This window comes from Bos mutus, chromosome 3 (assembly GCF_027580195.1).
Source record: "Bos mutus isolate GX-2022 chromosome 3, NWIPB_WYAK_1.1, whole genome shotgun sequence".
Lineage (NCBI taxonomy): Eukaryota > Metazoa > Chordata > Mammalia > Artiodactyla > Bovidae > Bos > Bos mutus.
The window spans coordinates 27,128,176-27,150,212 of NC_091619.1; the positions used below are offsets into that span (position 1 = coordinate 27,128,176).

The 22,037-nt window shown below is 40.9% G+C and overlaps 1 protein-coding gene across 2 annotated transcripts in view; it reads left to right on the forward strand.

The window, feature by feature from the left end:
- Positions 1 to 1,262: 1,262 nt before the first annotated feature.
- DENND2C (DENN domain containing 2C) overlaps positions 1,263 to 22,037 on the forward strand; it is a 93,524-nt gene continuing 72,749 nt past the window's right edge. For both annotated transcript variants that reach the window (XM_005887110.3, XM_070367446.1), the window contains exon 1: positions 1,263 to 1,336. The gene's annotated coding sequence lies outside the window, so the exon portion shown is untranslated. The remainder of the gene's footprint in view (positions 1,337 to 22,037) is intronic.

A 22,037-nucleotide genomic window follows, 5' to 3' on the forward strand; every position in this document is an offset into this window, starting at 1 on the left:
TTTCAAAACCACACTATTTTAGCCCAACATTTTATCTTAAACAATTGTTTGGGGAGTTTTCTAAATACACAAGGATTTTTTTGGTGGTGAGGGGGAGGGGTCCGATCGTTGTTCAAAATTTACTGCAAACAATATTCACATTTATTTCCTCATTGAGAAGTGATTAAAAATATGTCTTGACATTCCTTCCCTCCCCTCCCCCACCATTATAGAAGATAATTCCTGTTTTATTCCCCATAGCTCATGGTTTCACAACGGTTTGGGATATGCAGCTTTTACTCCTTTGGCTAAGTTGGCCTGTGACAGTCATCTGTGATGTGTGACCAAACACCGCTCTTTCTGGTCTTCTATTTTGGTACCTTCATGTGAACAGTTGTGGGAAGAGTTTGGTCACCAGATCCAAGAGGCTCCAGTGGCGTGGCGCGGGGTAGGGTGGAATCGGGCGGGCCCAGGTGGGGTGGGGTAGTTAGCAAGTGCCTGGGAAACAGGCTCAACTCATCCTTGACTAGCAGCCTTAGTGAAACTGGGCTGCTGCTCGCAGTAGGCACCGCGCCATGCACATACCTGAGGACGAGCGTGTTGCAGGCGCAGCGCTTAATCATGTCACAACAGGGCGTGGGAGCCGACCTCAGGCACTGGGAGTATCAAAGGCAATTCTGCTCTGGGATTTCAAGCCTCAAGTGTCGGGAGCGTTATATTCAGCTGTACATTTCAAGTCGGGGCTGTATTGCAACTGCCGGAGACATTTTTGCCCCCCTGAGCTCAGCCTGAGAAATGATGCTGCTCTTTCACTGGAGACACCAGGCCTTCTACATTCGTTGGCAGGAGACAGTACGGTTTCCTTGAGTGAGGTGCCATTTGAATTTCTTGATTAGGCTTTGTCTCACGGGTAGCTGTGAAGAGTCAACATTATGTAAAGTTCTTGTCCATCGCCGTGGAGCCTGTTGGACGGCAGGCACGGTGACTAAGGAACTTTGTCTAGAGGCTCGGCCGGACGACAGCCGTGGCTGCCGCTTGCCTGCCGGAGCGCAGCCTCTTGGAAACCAGGCTCCTGGGCAAGGTTCTGGCCCCGACACTGGACTCGAGCGGGGGCGGTTCCCCGCAGGAAGGTCCTCCGGCGGTGTCGGGGGCGGGTCCAAGGGCGGGTCCAAAGGTGAGGGGTGGGAACATGAGCCAATAAGAACAGGGCTTGGCCGGGCCGGGGCGGGGCCTGCGGCCGGGTCCGCGGGGGCGGGACAGAGCCCACCCCAAGTGGAACTCAGCAGACCTGGCGCCTCGGCTGAGAGGACTAAGCCCGGCTGCCCAGAGGCGGAGGCGGCCTCGAGGCCCAGCACAGGTAAGAGCGGGGTGACCTGGGGCGGGTTGTGAGGCAGGGGCTTCGGCCCCTCGCAGCGGAGGGTGTCGCACGTTGGGAGCCGGGCCTTGGAGCGTTGGGAGCCGTCCGGTCGCAGAGCGGGAGCCGGCTGGCGGCGGTGTCGGCACCTCCCCGGCCTGGAGGGACTCACGAGCGTGCGGCCCCGCGCCCAGCGAACTCTGGATTTGGGAGCCCGCTGGTCGGCGGAGGCGGCTGTGATGGAGCCTGACTGAGGGTCTCCCCGCCGCTCACCTCGGGGCGCGGGGACCTTCGTCCGGGTGGCGCTCGGGGGCGCTCGGCAGTCCTGGGGAAGAAGCAGGGAGCTCTCCGCATTCAGGAGGAAACGCGGGGCTTTCGTCAGTATTAAGCCGCGACAGGCTGAGACGGTGGGTTTTTCAAACATTTTTGCTTTTCTGTGTTTTGAGCCTTAACAGAACCTGACGAGCACAGTAAAGTCGTCAAGTAGGATTTTGATTTAAAAAATCGGACAGTGGAACATCCAAGAGTTTCTAACTATTATAGTATGACAGAAGATGATCAGAATATGAGTCAGGGGCGGGAGTTTCGGCCAGGACCCACGTACCAGATGTGATACCTCGGTTAAAGTCGACTTTTCGGGGCCTCATTTCCTTAGCTGTAAAATCGGGATGCTTTTGCCAGGCGGTATTCTTAGGGTCAAATGAGATGAGTGAGAGTGTCCTATAAATGTTAGGTATTGTATATTCTGTGAAACAGCTATTAAGCGCCAGGCACATAGTAGGCTCTTTGTAAACCTTTACCCTAAAGCTAGCGGTTCACCTACGGTGTTTTAGATAAAGTCCTACATCTGGGTTTACTGTGTAAATTGTTTAAGCTCATTTTTTACAAATCACCATTGTTGGAAGTGTGGTCCATTTTTCATCAATTAATGAATTTTTCTAGAATGGCACGCTACACTGTTACTGAATCGTTTACCAAGAAGTTTGGTAGCAGTTAATCTGTGTCTTTGCTTTAGGTAAATAGTTGTAGTTTAAGTTACCTGGTAAAGTAAGCTAGGAGTATTGCTTCAAATCGAGACTTACATTAGCTTTTGTAAGATTTAAGTTGTCCAAAACAAAATATATTAATATATAGCTGCATTTTTTGGTACAGCTTTTATTATAGACATTTGCATTCTTTTCTGTGGGTTTGTGAATGTGTGAGGAGTTTTGGGGGAAGACTGGAAAGGAAAAAAGGAATAACAGTTTGTAACCAGCACACTTTGACTAGGGATAAATGTAGGCGTGTTCTGAAGTCGTTTCCCAGGCAGAAACCAGGAAATGTAGTAATTGTGTCCCTTGGCTTTTCATTAGTTTGTGTATGTGTGTTGATAGATTTTATTAAATAAGGATATAAAGGAAGAATATTATTTTTTCTGATGTGACAATAGGCAGTTTTCTAAAACTTGAAATTATATTTTATTTTGTTATTAAAATAATTTCTTAATTTCCTGGTGACTGTGCCCGGTCTTGCCTGCTGCACAGCTTTTTCTCTAGTTGCAGCAAGTGTGGGTTACTCTCTAGTTGCAGTGCCTGGGCTTCTCCTTTTGGTGGCTTCTCTTGTTATGGAGGACCAGCTCTAGATCGCACGGGCTTCAATAGTTGTGGCACATGGGCTCAACAGTTGCAGCTCCCAGATTCTAGAGCACAAGCTTAACAGTTGTGACACATGGGCTTTGTTGCTCCATGGCATGTGGGATCCTCCTGGATCAAGGATCGAACCCATGCCTTCTGCATTGGCAGGAAGATTCTTTACCACTGAGCCACCAGGGAAACCGTGGAAATTTTATTTTAAATGATCTGTAGTAAGTCTTGCATTATAGACAAGAATTTTAGATCACTGGGTACCAAGACCAAATTAAATGGAGAAGTAGAGGGAAAATTTCTAGTGAATATAATTTTTGTTTTGCTTTAACAGTTTTACATGTTTCAACAGTTCAGTGCAAGATGGATGTTTTGAAACACCAATTACAAGCATGTACTCCATATATAAGGTTTGCTGTGATTTCTAATCTGTTGATCTTGGCGGACTGAAATCTTATATTCACATTATTTATTAAGCATTAATATATTCTAAGGCACAGTTTTAGCACTTACGTTCCTATGTGGGCAGCTTCCCTGGTGGCCCAGTGGTAAAGAATATGCCTGCCAGTGCAGGAGACGTGGGTTCGATCCCTCGGTTGGGAAGATCCCCTGGAGAAGGAAATGGAAACCCACTCCAGTATTCTTGCCTGGGAAATCCCGTTGACAGAGGGCCTGGTGGGTGTCTGTCCATGGGATTACAGAAGAGTTGGACAGGACTTATGAACTAAACAACAATATCTGAGTCACCAGAGAAGCCACCTATACACTAATATAAGTGCTAAAACTGTGCATTGGAATGTATTAGGTGCTCAGTAAATAATGTGAGTATAAGGCTTCAGTCTGCCAAGATCAACAGACAGTAAAGAATCTGCCTGAAATGCAGCAGACCTGGGTTCAATCCATAAGTCGGGAAGTCAGTCTCTTCTTCCTTGAGAAGGGAATGGCTACCCACTCCAGTATTCTTGTCTGGATAATTCCATGAACAGAGGAGCCTGGCAGGCTACAGTCCATGGTGTTGCAAAGAGTTGGACCCAACTGAGAGACTAACAATTCTTGTATGGGCAGGATTTAATTCCTTCCGTCTAGGAGATTACATTTTACCCCATGCTGCTGCTTCTGTTAAGTCGCTTCAGTCATGTCCGACTCTGTACGACCCCATAGACGGCAGCTCACCAGGCTCCCCATCCCTGGGACTCTCCAGGCAGGAACGCTGGAGTGGGTTGCCGTTTCCTTCTCCAATGCACAAAAGTGAAAAGTGAAAGTGAGGTCGCTCAGTCATCTTAGCGACCCCATGGACTAAAGCCCTATAGGCTAGCATAAGTACAGAGAAAGTTGTTTAACAACTGATGATAAGGATAACATCAACCAGCATTTATTGGGATGTGCTTTGGGCTAGGCAGTGTTCTAAATTCTTACATGCATTAGCTTATTGAATCCTTAGAACCACCTTGAGGAGTGTTATTACTATGATCTCCTTTTTAAGCAACATAGAAATGTTGAATGACTTTCCCATATCAAACAGCCTATATGCCAGAGCTAGGTAGGATTCAGACAGACAGTTGGGTTCCAAAAATCCTGATCTTAGCCCTTTCACTATACTGAGTTTAGAATTCTGTGAGTGAGATACAAATGAAATCCAAGGAGTACTTAAAAGAAAGTTCTGTGAAGAACTTCTTCAAAAAGAAGGAAAGAGAGAGAGAAACTGATATTGCAAGGTATAGATGAAGGCATATCCAAGCTTCAACTTAATTATGCTTTATATATATATGAAAATTTTTTTTCCTGGTGAATGACATGAGATTCTTTTTGTTTTTTAGCTCTCTCAGTCACTCAATTACTGCAATTATGGCATTATCTTAATACTATGAGAGGTGATTATTTTTCAATAAGAAGTTTAAAATGTCCTTTTGCAGAGGATAAGTTAAATGTTAGAGTCAAGAAAATGTTTCCCTGACTTCAAGATGCTTATAACCAGACATGTAAATAAGTCCCTACAATTTCAGGGTGATAAGAGTTATAACAGTGATACATGCCATGTGGTGCTTAGTCGCTCAGTTGTGTCCCACTCTTTGCGACCCCATGGACTGTAGCCCACCAGGCTCCTCTGTCCATGGAATTCTCCAGGCAAGAATACTGGATTGGGTTGCCATACCCTCCTCCAGGGGATCCCAACCCAAGGATTCCCAAACCAGGGATTGAACCCAGGTCTCCTGCATTGCAGGCGGATTCTTTATTGTCTGAGCTACCATGGAAGCCCAAGAAAACTGGAGTGGGTAGCCTCTCCCTTCTCCAAGGGATCTTTCTGACCCCAGGAATTGAACCAGGGTCTCCTGCATTGCAGATGGATTCTTTACCAGGTGAGCTAGCAGGGAAGCCCATAACAGAGATATAGTTAAGAGTTTAATTGGACCATTGATGAGGGAAGATGATTCTATATATGGTAAGAGGAGGATTAGTGAGATGATACCATATTTGAATTTGGCTTTGAAGGATGAATAGGAGTTTGCTGAGTTAGGGAAGGAAACAGAAGATATGGATGCAAACCAGGAATATTAGGTGGAAGTATATGGTATGTTTCAGGAATGTGTTTTGGTCCACATTGTCACTAAACTTCAGAGTGTATAAAGATGAGGGATCGGGCTAAAAAAGATGGTGCCTGGAAATAAACTGGAAAAAACAAAAAGGTTGCAGAGCTTGGTTCCCAGTCATGTTAGGATTGCTGAAATTTCTAGAAATTAGGTTAAATATGGGATTTCAGTGCCTTTCGTTTGAAATAAAGAAGATTTTTTTCCTGTTTGACATGATCTTTCACTATAGAATATGATGTTAAAGGTGGTTTTAATACTTTGAAGTATAGGATGTGCTATAAAACAACATACAGATTAGGCATGTAAAAAGTTATGATTCAGAGAAAGAGAGTCTTCATTTGGTGAACGGCCTGTGTATCATGTTGAGGACTTTGGACTTGATTCTAAAGACAACGAGCCAGTGAGGGACTTTATGTAATTAGGAAAGATAACATGGCGGTGGTGTGATGTAGATGCTGGATTGGATGGAGAGGCAAAAGGTAGAGAGATAAGTTAGAAAGCCGGTGCTATTGAAATAGCTCAGATAAGAGAGGTTAAGAGCTGAGCAGGAAAATAGTAATAGGGATGAAAAGGAGAGGACAGATGATAAAAATATAGAATTTACAAGTGAATTTACCTGTGGAATTTACATTTGCAAACGTAGAATTTAAAAAGTGATTGGCTTTGAAGGTCAACAGAAAAGTGAAAACTTAGTTTCTCAGCTGGGAAACTGGATAGAAGAGCTTGATTTAATTTTTAATGGGAGGGGGAAGTTAATTGTTTAAGATTTGAACATGATGAGTTTGAGATGTCTATCGACCATCAGATAGAGATGGCAAGAGAGGATCAGAGCCCAGAGGGGAGGCTGAGATTGGAGATTCAGATTTAGGAGTTAGCCAGAGGGGGAATGGCAACCCACTCCAGTGTTCTTGCCTGGAGAATCCCAGGGACGGGGGAGCCTGGTGGGCTGCCGTCTATGGGGTCGCACAGAGTCGGACACGACTGAGCGACTTCACTTTCACTTTTCACTTTCATGCATGGAGAAGGAAATGGCAACCTACTCAAGTATTCTTGCCTGGAGAATCCCAGGGACGGGGGAGCCTGATGGGCTGCCATCTGTGGGGTCGCACAGAGTCGGACATGACTGAAGCAACTTAGCAGCAGCAGCAGCAGCAGAGTGGGAATTAAAGCCCTAAGAGCAGATGAAATTGCTCTGGGGCAGGGGCTGCAGGGCGGGGACACAAAGAATTTTGCTTTGTATGAATGGAAGGGATTATTCATTCATTTATACTTATTTTCTTATTAATTATGACTATAAAACAATTAAATGTGTTTTATTTGAAGATTAAATAGCTTTTACATCCAAGTGAATCCTGTTTTTTTAAAATTTCACTTGACAGTCATTCGTTTATTCCCAAAGTGTTTTGCCCAAACTATTATTGGAGTATCTCTTTGTGAAAAAAAAAAAAGGCAAATTCACAGCCAGTCAAGAAAGTAGATCCTCCTTATTATAGAGTTATTTTTCATCCTCTGTACTTTGTAATTCCATGCTTATACAGATGGAATTATAGTTCTGTATAAACTATAGCTTATATAGTTTAAGTTGGTTCCACTTCTGTTACTTCAACTTTAGGATGGTGCAAAATTGGTGCGTATTCAATAGAAACTATACTTGGAATTTTTCCTGGGCTAGCAGTATGCTTGTGACACCCTCTCCTAATGCTGGGCAGAGGCAGGGAGTCAGCTCCTAGTCAGCCACACAATCAGAAGGACAACGAACTGATGCACTTATAACCATTTAGTACCCATACAACCATTCTCTTTTTCACTTCCAGTTCAGTAGTCAATAAACAACATGAGATATTAACATTTTATTTTAAAATGGGCTTTTATCAGATCTTCCTGAACTTACTTACTGTGGGGTTATGTTCTGATAAACTCATGATAAGGTAAAAATATCAAAAGTCGATATTTGGTAGGTTAGTACATCTAACCTACCAAACACTGTAGCTTAGCTTCAGTTCAGTTCAGTGTTAGTCGCTCAGTCGTGTCTGACTCTTTGCAATCCCATGGATTGTAGCCTGCCAGGCCCCTCTGTCCACAGAATTCTCCAGGCAAGAATACTGAAGTGGGTTGCCATTCCCTTCTCCAGGGCATCTTCCCGACCTAGGTATCCAGCCCGAGTCTCCCACATTGCAGGCAGATTCTTTACTATCTATCTTAAATGTGCTCAGAACTCCTACTTTAGCCCCAAATTAGGCAAAATCATCTAACACAAGACCTATTTAAAAAAAAAAAAAAAGACCTATTTCATAATACACTATTATTTCATGTAGTTTATTAAATACTGTATATGAAAAACAGAATGACTATATATACAGAGAGGTTGTGAGTGTATTGGATTTTCAGCCTTATGATCCTGTGGATCCTATGGCCTGCTGGGAGCTGCAGCCCTGCCCAGCATGATGAGTATCACACTGCAGTCACTGCCCCTGGAAGTTTGTACACTATCAGAATCAAAAATACATTTGAAAATATTTTTCTGTATTCAGTAATCCTTATTGAGCCAGTAAAATGGCAATCTTTTTCCTCAGTGAAAGTGAGGACATTGAAAGCTGGGTGGAATAAAAGACCAAAATTGGAAGTGTCCTGCACTGGTTCCCAGAGGATTGGACAAGATGGAATCTTTTGTCTTTTTTCTCTTAAAGCTGCATGAATAATTTTTCTCCTAAGGAAAAGGAAACATGAAATTTTTCTTCACTTCAGGGACATTAAACCGGATTATAAGATTCAAGAATTAAAAATAATGGTGAGATAAGAGAAAGAAGTTCAAAGGACTTACTTTTTCACATTTGGCATCTGAGATGTTTCTCTTGCACCTCATGTTTTTGAGGAGGAAATTTATATTTTTTTGCTTATAAATCTTAAGATTCCTGGTTAGGAACCTGAAAGTATAATTTTAACATTCAGTTCAGGCAGTATTAATCCATTTATATCAGTTATATATTTTATTTATGCTCTCCTGTATTTCTTTAAGTTAGATTTCTGACATTCATGGTTTTCATAGCAGAGATAAATGTTTATAACAGAGGACATGGGGGACAATTACTAGTTTTACTTCGAAGTTTAAATTCATAAAAGTGACATATTTGTAATTTTTTTTTCTTGTTTGGATGTTAATGTTAGAGGATAGTTTTGAGGAGGGTGAGATTTATTCTTGGTGCTGCTTAAAAGAAGTGTGTTTTTTTTCTTTCTCTCTCTCTTTTTCTCCATTAGAGTGAAAAAAAACAAAACAGTCCAACTGTCTAGGATATTTTTGAGTTGGTTACTTAGCAATATGAAGCATAATTTTGTATTTAAATATTTATCTGTATTCTTTGATACTCTGATTAAATAAAAGTCTATTAAGGCTGATGATATTAGAGCCTGCTGGGAGGAAATGACACAGCCTGGTTTTCAACAATATTTACTGCAAATCATCTTTTCCCTGGTACCTACTTAAACTGTAAGGGGTACCATGGAACAAAAGAGCAATATTATGTGAATTAGAGTGATGGTCAGTTTGGTGATGATCGTAATGCAATGGTTATTGCACAGTTAATTTATATTAATGTAATTAAAGGTCAAGCAGAATGTAGCAGGATTTTCTTTGCTGTTGGTAACAATGGTGAGACTCTAAGTTTTATTTATTAACTTTAAATAAGTTCTTCAAGTGTGATGTTTTTGAGTTCAGTGATAATTGTTGTTCAAAAAGAAATTAGACCAATTTGCCCTCTAAATGTACTGTCTAATTATTAGGAGAAGAAAGCAAGCATAAAACAAAAAAATCCAAGGCTTGCTGCATCTGGAAGTACAAAAATGTTGAGGAAAGGGTGACTCAAGAAAAAGTATAAGATATCTTACATGAAGATCTTCTCTTTCACAAAGATAATTTTTAAAACGGGTTTATCAAATGTGCAAAACCACATGAAAATGACTCCATGTATTTGTGTTAATGTTGCAAATGAAAGTTATGATCTTTAACAATGAACAGATTTTTGGAAGCAGCATTCTGGACTTTTCAGTAACCTTTTCAAAGAAAGAAAAGTATATAAAACTATGTCAATTTCCTTTTTATTTCAGTTTCATTGTTATTTTATTTAGTTGCATTATCAGTGGCATGAGAGAAAAAGTGCTACACATTTATTGAAAAAAGTTTTTGTTTAAAATGCATGGATGAAAAATAATGCATGGATGTTACATGTATGATGTTTGGTGTTTAGTTGGTGGAAAATCAAAAACTGCACCTTTTCATATTGACGTATCTCTGTTCTATCATTATGGGACATTTCAATAGTGCTTATAAGGTGGCTACAATCTGATACAGACTTTACAATCCAAATTGATGGGATCTCTATTATAAGTTTCTAATATAATATTATTTTAAAAATACTTTTAAGTAGTAGAATCTCAAAAGCGACAGAATGATCTCTCTTCGTTTCCAAGGCAAACCATTCACTATTACAGTAATCTAAATCTATGCCCCAACCAAATGCCAAAGAAGCTGAAGTTGAACGGTTCTGTGAAGACCTACAAGATATTCTAGAACTAATGCCCCCAAAAGACCTCTTTTCATTATAGGGGACTGGAATGCAAAAGTAGGAAGTCAAGAGATACCTGGAATAACAGGCAAATTTGGCCTTGGAGTACAAAATGAAGCAGGGCAAAGGCTAACAGAGTTTTGCCAAGAGAACACACTGGTCATAGCAAACACCCTCTTCCACCAACACAAGAGAAGACTCTACACATGGACATCACCACATGGTCAATATTGAAATCAGATTGATTATATTCTTTGCAGCCAAAGATGGAGAAGCTCTATACAGTCAGCAAAAGCAAGACCGGGAGCCAACTGTGGCTCAGATCATGAACTCCTTATTGCCAAATTCAGACTTAAATTGAAGAAAGTAGTGAAAACTACTAGACCATTCAGGTATGACCTAAATCAAATCCCTTACGATTTATACAGTGGAAGTGACAAATAAATTCAAGGGATTAGATTTGATAGACAGAGTGACTGAAGAACTATGGACAGAGGTTTGTAACATTGTACATTTGCCCAGGAAAAAGAAATGCTAAAAGGCAAAATGGTTGTTTGAGGAGGCCTCACAAATAGCTGAGAAAAGAAAAGAAGGTAAAGGCAAAGGAGAAAAGGAAAGATATTCCCATTTGAATGCAGAGTTCCAAAGACTAGCAAGGAGATAAGAAAGCCTTCCTCAGTGATCAATACAAAGAAATAGAGGAAAACAATAGAATGGGAAAGACTAGAGATATCTTCAAGAAAATTAGAGATACCAAGGGAACATTTCATGCAAAGATGGGCACAATAAAGGACAGAAATGGTATGGACCTAACAGAAACAGAAGATATTAAGAAGAGGTGGCAAGAATACACAGAACTATGCAAAAAAGATCTTCATGACCCAAATAACCACGATGGTGTGGTTACTCACCTAGAGCCAGACATCCTGGAAGGCGAAGTCAAGTGGGTCTTAGGAAACATCACTAAGAATAAAGCTAGTGGAGGTGATGGAATTCCAATTGAGCTATTTCAGATCCTGAAAGATGATGCTGTGAAAGTGCTACACTCAATATGCCAGCAAATTTGAAAAACTCAGCAGTGGCCACAGGACTGGAAAAGGTCAGTTTTCATTCCAGTTCCAAAGAAAGGTAGTTCCAAAGAATGTTCAAACTACCACACAATTGCACTCATCTCACAGACTGGCAAAGTGATGCTCAAAATTCTCCAAGCCAGGCTTCAACAGTACGTGTACTGTGAACTTCCAAATGTTCAAGCTGGCTTTAGAAAGGGCAGAGGAACCAGAGATCAAATTGCCAACATCTGCTGAATCATCAAAAAAGCAAGAGAGTTCCAGAAAAACATCTACTTCTGCCTTATTGACTATGCCAAAGCCTTTGACTGTGTGGATCACAACAAACTGTGGAAAATTCTTCAAGAGATGGAAATACCAGACCACCTTACCTGCCTCCTGAGAAATCTGTATGCAGGTCAAGAAGCAACAGTTAGAACTGGACATGGAACAACAGACTGGTTCCAAATAGGGAAAGGAGTACGTCAAGGCTGTATATTGTCACCCTGCTTATTTAACTTATATGCATAGTACATAATGTACTGGGCTGAAATGCTGGACTGGATGAAGTGCGAGCTGAAATCAAGATTGCTGGGAGAAATATCAATAACCTCAGATATGCAGATGACACCACCCTTATGGTAGAATCAAAGAACTAAAGAGCCTCTTGATGAAAGTGAAAGAGGAGAGTGAAAAAGCTGACTTAAAACTCAGCATTCAAAAACCTAAGATCATGGCATCCAGTCCCATCACTTCATGTCATATAGTTGGGCAAACAATTGAAATAGTGACAGACTTTATTTTCTTGGGCTCCAAAATCACTGCAGATGGTGACTGCAGACATGAAATTAAAAGATGCTTGCTCCTTGGAAGAAAGCTATGACCAACCTAGACAGCATTTTAAAAGGCAGAGACATTACTTTGCCAACAAAGGTCCATCTAGTCAATGCTGTGGTTTTTCCAGTAGTCATGTATGGATGTGATAATTGGACTATAAAGAAAGCTGAGCACCAAAGAATTGATGCTTTTGAACTGTGGTGTTGGAGAAGACTTTTGAGAGTCCCTTCGACTGCAAGGAGATCCAACCAGTCCATTCTAAAGGAAATCAGTCCTGAATATTCATTGGAAGGACTGATGCTGAAGCTGAAGTTCCAATACTTTGGCCACCTGTTGCGAAGAACTAACTCATTGGAAAAGACCCTGATGCTGGGAAAGATTGAAGGCAGGAGAAGAAGGGAACAAAAGAGGATGAGATGGATGGCATCCACCGACTTGATAGACATGAGTTTGAGCAAACTCTGGCAGTTGGTGATGGACAGGGAAGCCTGGCATGCTGCAGTCCATGGGGTCGCAAAGAGTCAGACACGACTGAGCGACTGAACTGAAGTAAAGTAGTAGAATTGCAAATATGGTTAGAAAACATAGAAGAATTATTTTAAACATTGTTTGAAGCTACTGATAATAGTGCTTTCTCCCACCCCCAAAGATCCACACTTTATGTTTTATTATTTCCTCACAGCACCCTCCCAACACTCAAGCAAAGGGAGGAAGGGAGAGACAGAGACAGTGATAGACAGAGATGGACATAGAGACAACAGCCAAAGCAGCACAGCTGACAGTGCAGGCATCCTCCTCCTTTCTTCTGAATGTCCAGGGCAGCTGTTTTCCTGGTCTCCTTGAAGCTTGAGGCAAAAGCAGTAGACTGATCATGAGTGAGCATACTGCTCAGCAGATCATCACTGGACTCTTGTTTCTGTCTCATTTGTTCTAAGTACTTAAGAGTCCTCTCTGGAATCACTGTTTTATGTATACAGAGCTTTGGTATATGCGGAAAACTCTCCGAATCTCTTGGATATATTGAAAAACATTGCAAGTTATTCATTATTGTAAAGGAGACTTGCTGAGTAGCCAAGATTTTTAAATGTATTATTCAGAGCTAATTGTACCCATTCCCTGGGTGTACCCACTCATCCTAACAGCAGAGTTTGATAGATGTTAAGAGATAAAGAGCTGAGCAGATTGTATGGATCTAGAATTTTTCTAGTTGAAAGACATTCTCATTTGGCAGATGTTTTCCAATATTTTTGGATAACAAAATTGCATATTTAGCTGATATTTTTGGCAACCTAGTGAACTAAATTGGAAGCTCTATATCTCAGGGTTCCAAAACATTGTTTTTGCAGGTACTACTCTTGCTATTTTACTCTTTCAAACATGTTGCTACATCTGAAAGAGAGCATTATCTCTGAAAAAAACTTGAACAAAATAAAATGTAGAGATATTATAAAATTTTCTATTGTCTCCAGACTTTTAATTATTATTTTCCTGAGGGGAAGTTTAAAACGTTGAAGAAAAACATTTGGCTGAAAGATCCATTTGCCCTGCATCAATAGAGTTCAGTATCGTGCATCGAACCTGGACTGGCATCTCGTTTCATACATGATATTTTACATGTTGCAATGCCATTCTCCCAAATCTTCCCACCCTCTCCCTCTCCCACAGAGTCCATAAGACTGTTCTATACATCACTGTCTCTTTTGCTGTCTCGTTCACAGGGTTATTGTTACCATCTTTCTAAATTCCATATATATGCGTTAGTATACTGTATTGGTGTTTTTCCTTCTGGCTTACTTCACTCTGTATAATAGGCTCCAGTTTCATCCACCTCCTTAGAACTGATTCAAATGTATTCTTTTTAATTGCTGAGTAATACTCCATTGTGTATATGTACCACTGGGACGACCCAGAGGGATGGTATGGGGAGGGAGGAGGGAGGAGGGTTCAGGATGGGGAACACATGTATACCTGTGGTGGATTCATTTTGATATTTGGCAAAACTAATACAATTATGTAAAGTTTAAAAATTAAATAAAATTAAAAAAAATAAATAAATAAAAAGCAAAAAAAAAAAAAACTACAATAAAAAAAAAAATTGAGTTCAACGTGTATTCCAAGGAGAAAAGGAATTCTTACAGCTTAGTTCTTAATGTACTCTGAAGTGGTTATGAATAATACTGCTGACCATCATTTTGTATTAAGACCAAAGAATTTCCGTTACTAAATAGAATAAGTTCAGTACTATTTTTACCTTTCACAACAACTTATTGTTTCATCTAGGGTTTTCAACCCTGACCCAATTTCAAGCAAGCGTACCAGACTCTGTTGTGAACCTGCTAAGTATGTAACATGGTCCTTGTGTTTTGCAGACTGGAATTAGTTTATGAACAGGAAAGGTCACTCACTGCATTACGTAGACTCTTTTCTGATTTTAATGTTTATATTGTGTATTAATTTTTGAATTTTAAATGTATTTAAATAATGATCAAATAATATTTGATGGTAACTTTATGTTTTACTTTATCATATGTAATAAGGTTAATTGTTTTGTGAAACCTGTTTCAGCTGTGTGTGTGCATGTTTTGTGACTCAAATGTATTTCTTACCATGGGTTTTGATGAAAAGCCATGGTGATAACTTCTTTGCACACCAAGAAGCAAGGTATTTTGCCTGCTGGATTAATTGCTAGTTTTCCTATCTTTGACTCCAGTTTGCTTTGTTCACTCTTGTGCCCAGGTTTAGGACACAGATGAACAATCATGTAGGCCAGGCCCTCTATGAATCATGTTTCCAACTTCAATTGAATATACTACCATTAATCTATTAATTACTGAGATTGTTGTTGAGCAGCTCTTAAAATTTTTATCCTCAAGTAAATGGGCTTTTTCTCTAAATCTTAATATGGTGTTTGTAATTTTTATAGGTTAAAGTTATATAATACGACCTTAACTAATTTGGCTTGGGTTTTGTACTGTGCTGTGCTCTGCTTAGTCCCTCAGTCATGTCCAAGTCTTTGCGACTCCATGGACTGTAGCCTGCCAGGCTCCTCTGTCCATGGGGATTCTCCAGGCAAGAATACTAGAGTGGGTTATCAGGCCCTTCTCCAGGGGATCTTCCCAACCCAGGATCGAACCCAGGTCTCCTGCATTGCAGGTGGATTCTTTACCAGCTGAGCTACCAGGGAAGCCTGGTTTGGGTCTTAAGCATATACAAACCTTATCTTTTTTCCAGTTCCATAAGAAGTGTCATCTTTCTCAAACTCCTGACACCTCTTTTTTCCATGTGACTTAACTTTTCACTCCCTCTTCCTTGTGCTTATTATATCCTTCATTAATTGTTTGCCACAGTTTTGAAATACATAGTTTTTCTCCTGAACTTTAAAGCATTGTATTTATTTATTTTTATTGGAATATAATTGCTTTACAATGTTGTATTAATATCTGCTGTACAGTGAAATGAATCAGCTATAAGTACACATATATCCCCTCCCTCGTGGCCCTCCCTCCCATCCCTACCCCTATGCCGCTCATCTAAGTCGTCACAGAGCTCCGAGTTGAGCTCCCTGTGCCATACTGTCTGTCTGACACATGATGTGTATGTATGTCAGTCCTAACCTCCCAGTTCACCCCAGCCTCCCCTTCCCCATCTTGTGTCCACATGTCCATTTCTCTACGTCTGCATCTCTGTTTCTGCCCTGGAAATAGGTTTGTCTGTACTGTTTTTCCAGATTCCACGTATAAAAGCGTTGTATTTAAAATTGCTTCTCTTTTTTGACCTTACTCTTCTTCATATTGACTTTACAATAAATGTTGTGTTCATACTTGACCCCTTTTCTTCCTAATTTTCTCCCTAAGCTTTAGCTGTTATCTCTGTCCTCACTGCCCTTTTGGCATTTATTTAATGTCCTGTTACCAGATACAAGGACGCTTTCTTAGTCTTCATTCTCCTTACCTTTCTTTTCTTTGTAGGACCTTTTCCTTTAATGATTATCCATGATTCATATTTTCCTGGTTCTGTTACCACTCACTACTCTTTTTTCCACTCTTTATCTGATTCTCCCTTTTCTTTTCATCTGTGGTCCCTAATAATGATTAATGTTCTCAAAGGTTTAGTTGCTAATTCTTTGCCTTTTAAAACTCTCTGCTTATGTAATGTATATGTAACTAACTATATGTCTTCTTGCTTTTTTTCTCCAAGATGTCTATTTTAAACTTTCTTTACTTTCCTTAACCCTTTGACTTTTCTCTCACTTTACTCTCAGTGAATAATTGTACATTATTATTTCAAAGAGAAAACAGAATCCATTAGGGGCACGTTAATAAGCATGCAGACCCCAAACTTGTAAATGTACCTGTGTCCTTACCTTTCCTTCCTAATTACCTTCTGTCCCAGTGGAAGAGCTGTCCCTCTTCCTGTCAGATGCTGATTCCTCCAGTTCCATTTGGAGGTCTGTGCCTTCTCTCCCATTTGGGGTTTGCTTTCTACCTTTATTTCTTCTCTTTTCTACCAACTCCTTCCCACCAATGTTTAAACAAGCATTTTAAGAAAGGTATTTTCTTTCTTTAAAAAAAAAAAACAAACAAACTTCCCTGGACCCCATGTTCCTGTCTAGCCACTACTCTGATGTCCACTTGCCTACCTGGATGAACTCCTTGAAAGCGTTTTCTACAGGTGCTGTTTCCATTTGTTCTTTCCCATCAGCTTCTCAATTCACTGTGCTCTTCCTTCAGTCTTTTCCATGCCACTGAACCTGCTCTTGCCAATGTCCTAAGGACCAGTAGACACTCAAGTCTTTACCTTATTTAACTTTTGATGGCACATCAGCCACTGCTGACCTTTCTTTTCTGTTTGAAAGGTTTTCTTCCTTTGGATCCCATGATTCCACATACCCCATGTATTTTTCTCTCTTCTCTTATCTATTTTTATGACTTAAATGGCTATCTGTGATAGAAGAGGTCTGACCCTGAATGTTCTACAACTGACCTGTTTTGGATTAGTAATGTTTTTGCAGTTTATAAAGCCTAACTCTTAACAGAGTATGGTGATCTATGAAAGTCATTTTAAAGTAAAATATATATAGTTATTTAGTAATAAAGGATTTGTGACATGATATGGTAAAAAACACATTTATTTTTTAAAACTTAACTATTGTTCTTTTTTATTTCCCACAATGCCTTTTATGAAGTGATTGCTCAGAACGAACAAGTGCTATATGAGTAATTTGTATTTATTTTTTAAAATTAGATAGCCAAAAGAAAACTCAGCCATAGTGCTAATACCCAGAGATAATCACTGTTACATTTTGGTATATATACATATTTATTTTAAATTTTATTTATTTATACATATAGTTTTGTGGTTTTTTTTTTTTTTTTTTAACACATGGCTTGTGGGATCTTATTCCCCCAACCTGGAATTGAACCCAAGCCCTCTGCACTGAAAGTGGGGAGTTCAAACTACTGGACTTCCAGGGAATTTTTGAGTAACTTATGCTACACAGTGTTTTATAACGTTCTTCTTTTACTATGAACATGTTATGACTTCATAATATTTCATTATACTAGAGACCTCTTCAAGAAAATCAGAAATATCAAAGGAACATTTCATGCAAAGATGGGCTCAATAAAGGACAGAAATGGTATGGACCTAACAGAAGAAGAAGATATTAAGATAGAGGTGGTAAAAATACACAGAATTTTTGGTTCACACAATATGTGAACCGTGAACTTCCTGATGTTCAAGCTGGTTTTAGAAAAGGCAGAGGAACCAGAGATCAAATTGCCAACATCCGCTGGATCATGGGAAAAGCAAGAGAGTTCCAGAAAAACATCTAATTCTGCTTTATTGACTATGCCAAAGCCTTTGACTGTGTGGATCACAATGAACTGTGGAAAATTCTTCAAGACATGGGAATACCAGACCACCTGACCTGCCTCGAGAAATCTGTATGCATATTAGGAAGCAACAGTTAGAACTGGACATGGAACAACAGACTGGTTCGAAATAGGAAAAGGAATACATCAAGGCTGTATATTGTCACCCTGCTTATTTAACTTATATGCAGAGTACATCATGAGAAATGCTGGGCTGGAAGAAGCAGCAGCTGGAATCAAGATTGCCAGGAGAAATATCAATAACCTCATATGCAGATGACACCATGCTTATGGCAGAAAGTGAAGAACTAAAGAGCCTTTTGATGAAAGTATAAGAGGAGAGTGAAAAAGTTGGCTTAAGGGTCAACATTCAGAAAACTAAGATCATGTCATCCAGTTCCATCAGTTCGGTTCAGTTCAGTCGCTCAGTCGTGTCCGACTCTTTGCGACCCCATGAATCGCAGCATGCCAGGCCTCCCTGTCCATCACCAACTCCCAGAGTTCACTCAGACTTATGTCCATCGAGTCAGTGTTGCCATCCAGCCATCTCATCCTCTGTCGTCCCCTTCTCTTCCTGCCCCCAATCCCTCCCAGCATCAGGGTCTTTTCCAATGAGTCAACTCTTCACATGAGGTGGCCAAAGTACTGGAGTTTCAGCTTTAGCATCATTCCTTCCAAAGAACACCCAGGACTGATCTCCTTTAGAATGGACTGGTTGGATCTCCTTGCAGTCCAAGGGACTCTGAAGAGTCTTCTCCAACACCACAGTTCAAAAGCATCAATTCTTCAGTGCTCAGCCTTCTTCACAGTCCAACTCTCACATCCATACATGACCACAGGAAAAACCATAGCCTTGACTAGATGGACCTTTGTTGACAAAGTAATGTCTCTGCTTTTCAATATGCTATCTCGGTTGGTCATAACTTTCCTTCCAAGGAGTAAGCGTCTTTTAATTTCATGGCTGCAGTCACCATCTGCAGTGATTTTGGAGCCCCCAAAAATAAAGTCTGACATTGTTTCCACTGTTTCCCCATCTATTTCCCATGAAGTGATGGGACCAGATGCCATGATCTTCGTTTTCTGAATGCTGAGCTTTAAGCCAACTTTTTCACTCTCCTCTTTCACCTTCATCAAGAGACTTTTTAGTTCTTCTTCACTTTCTGCCATAAGGGTGGTGTCATCTGCATATCTGAGGTTATTGATATTTCTCCTGGCAATCTTGATTCCAGCTTGTGCTTCTTCCAGCCAGCATTTCTCATGATGTACTCTGCATATAAGTTAAATAAGCAGGGTGACACTCTATAGCCTTGATGTACTCCTTTTCCTATTTGGAACCAGTCTGTTGTTCCATGTCCAGTTCTCACTGTTGCTTCCTGACCTGCATACAGATTTCTCAAGAGGCAGGTCAGGTGGTCTGGTATTCCTATCTCTTTCAGAATTTCCCACAGTTTATTGTGATCTACACAGTCAAAGGCTTTGACATAGTCAATAAAGCAGAAATAGATGTTTTTCTGGAACTCTTTTGCTTTTTTGATGATCCAGCGGATGTTGGCAATTTGGTCTCTGGTTCCTCTGCGTTTTCTAAAACCAGCTTGAACATCTGGAAGTTCACGGTTCACATATTGCTGAAGCCTGGCTTGGAGAATTTTGAGCATTACTTTACTAGCGTGTGAGATGAGTGCAATTGTGCGGTAGTTTGAGCATTCTTTGGCATTGCCTTTCTTTGGGATTGGAATGAAAACTGACCTTTTCCAGTCCTGTGGCCACTGCTGAGTTTTCCAAATTTGCTAGCATATTGAGTGCAGCACTTTCACAGCATCATCTTTCAGGATTTCAAATAGCTCAACTGGAATTCCATCACCTCCACTAACTTTGTTCGTAGTGATGCTTTCTAAGGCCCACTTGACTTCACATTCTAGGATGTCTGGCTCTAGGTCAGTGATCACACCATCGTGATTATCTGGGTCATGAAAATCTTTTTTGTACAGTTCTTCTGTGTATTCTTGCCACCTCTTCTTAATATCTTCTGCTTCTGTTAGGTCCATACAATTTGTCCTATATTGTGCCCATCTTTACATGAAATGTTCCCTTGGTATCTCTGATTTTCTTGAAGAGATCTCTAGTCTTTCCCATTCTGTTGTTTTCCTCTATTTCTTTACATTGATCGCTGAGGAAGGCTTTCTTATCTCTTCTTGCTATTCTTTGGAACTCTGCATTCACATGCTTATATCTTTCCTTTTCTCCTTTGCTTTTCGCTTCTCTTCTTTTCACAGCTATTTGTAAGGCCTCCTCAGACAGCCATTTTGCTTTTTTGCATTTATTTTCCATGGGGATGGTCTTGATCCCTGTCTCCTGTACAGTGTCACGAACCTCAGTCCATAGTTCATCAGGCACTCTATGTATCAGATCTAGTCCCTTAAATCTATTTCTCACTTCCACTGTATAATCATAAGGGATTTGATTTAGGTCATACCTGAATGGTCTAGTGGTTTTCCCTACTTTCTTTAATTTAAGTCTGAATTTGGTAATAAGGAATTCATGATCTGAGCCACAGTCAGCTCCTGGTCTTGTTTTTGTTGACTGTGTAGAGCTTCTCCATCTTTGGCTGCAAAGAATATAATCAATCTGATTTCAATATTGACCATCTGGTGATGTCCATGTGTAGAGTCTTCTCTTGTGTTGTTGGAAGAGGGTGTTTGCTATGACCAGTGCATTTTCTTGGCAAAACTCTATCAGTCTTTGCCCTGCTTCATTCCATATTCCAAGGCCAAATTTGCCTGTTACTCCAGGTGTTTCTTGACTGCCTACTTTTGCATTCCAATCCCCTATAATGAAAAGGACATCTTTTTTGGGTGTTAGTTCTAAAAGGTCCTATACGTCTTCATAGAACCGTTCAGCTTCTTCAGCATTACTGGTTGGGGCATAGACTTGGGTTACTGTGGTATTGAATGGTTTGCTTTGGAAATGAACAGAGATCATTCTGTCTTATTTGAGATTGCATACAAGTACTGCATTTCGGACTCTTTTGTTGACCATGATGGCTACTCCATTTCTTCTGAGGGATTCCTGCCCACAGTAGTAGATATAATGGTCATCTGAGGTAAATTCACCCATTCCAGTCCATTTTAGTTCGCTGATTCCTAGAATGTCGACATTCACTCTTGCCATCTCTTGTTTGACCACTTCCAATTTGCCTTGATTCATGGACCTGACATTCCAGGTTCCTATGCAGTATTGCTCTTTACAGCATCAGACCTTTTTTCCATCACCGGTCACATCCACAACTGGGTATTGTTTTTGCTTTGACTCCATCCCTTCATTCTTTCTGGAGTTATTTCTCCACTGATCTCCAGTAGCATATTGGGCACCTACTGACCTGAGGAGTTCCTCTTTCAGTATCCTATCATTTTGTCTTTTCATACTGTTCATGGGGTTCTCAAGGCAAGAATACTGAAGTGGTTTGCCATTCCCTTCTCCAATGGACCACATTCTGTCAGACCTCTCCACCATGACCCACCGGTCTTGGGTTGCCCCACGGGCATGGCTTAGTTTCACTGAGTTAGACAAGGCTGTGGTCCTAGTGTGATTAGATTGACTAGTTTTCTGTGAGTATGATTTCAGTGTGTCTGCCCTCTGATGCCCTCTTGCAGCACCTACCCTCTTACTTGGTTTTCTCTTACCTTGGAAGTGGGGTATCTCTTCACCGCTGCTCCAGCAAAGTGTAGCCGCTGCTCCTTACCTTGGACGAGGGATATCTCCTCACCGCCGCCCCTTCTGACCTCGAACGTGGAATAGCTCCTCTAGGCCCTACTGTGCCCGCGCAGCCACCGCTCCTTGGAGATGGGGCTGCTTCTCCCTACTGCTGCCCCTGGCCTCGGACGTGGGTATCTCCTCTCTGCCGCTGCCCCTAACCTCGGACGCTGGGTAGCTCCTCTCGGCTGCCTCCTCTAGGGCATGGGGTCCTCCCGGCTTCTGCCCCTGACCTCCGACGTGGGGTAGCCGCCCATGCTAAATGCGCCGGTCGCAGCCGCCGGCGCTAAATGCTATCCATGTTATTACAAGGATAATCAAAAACAATATTTTTAAAAATATGATCTGATTGTATAAAAAGCACCAATGTGAAGATAATAGAACTTTTGTTGACACAATCAGCCATATACAGAAGTGAGAAAATCC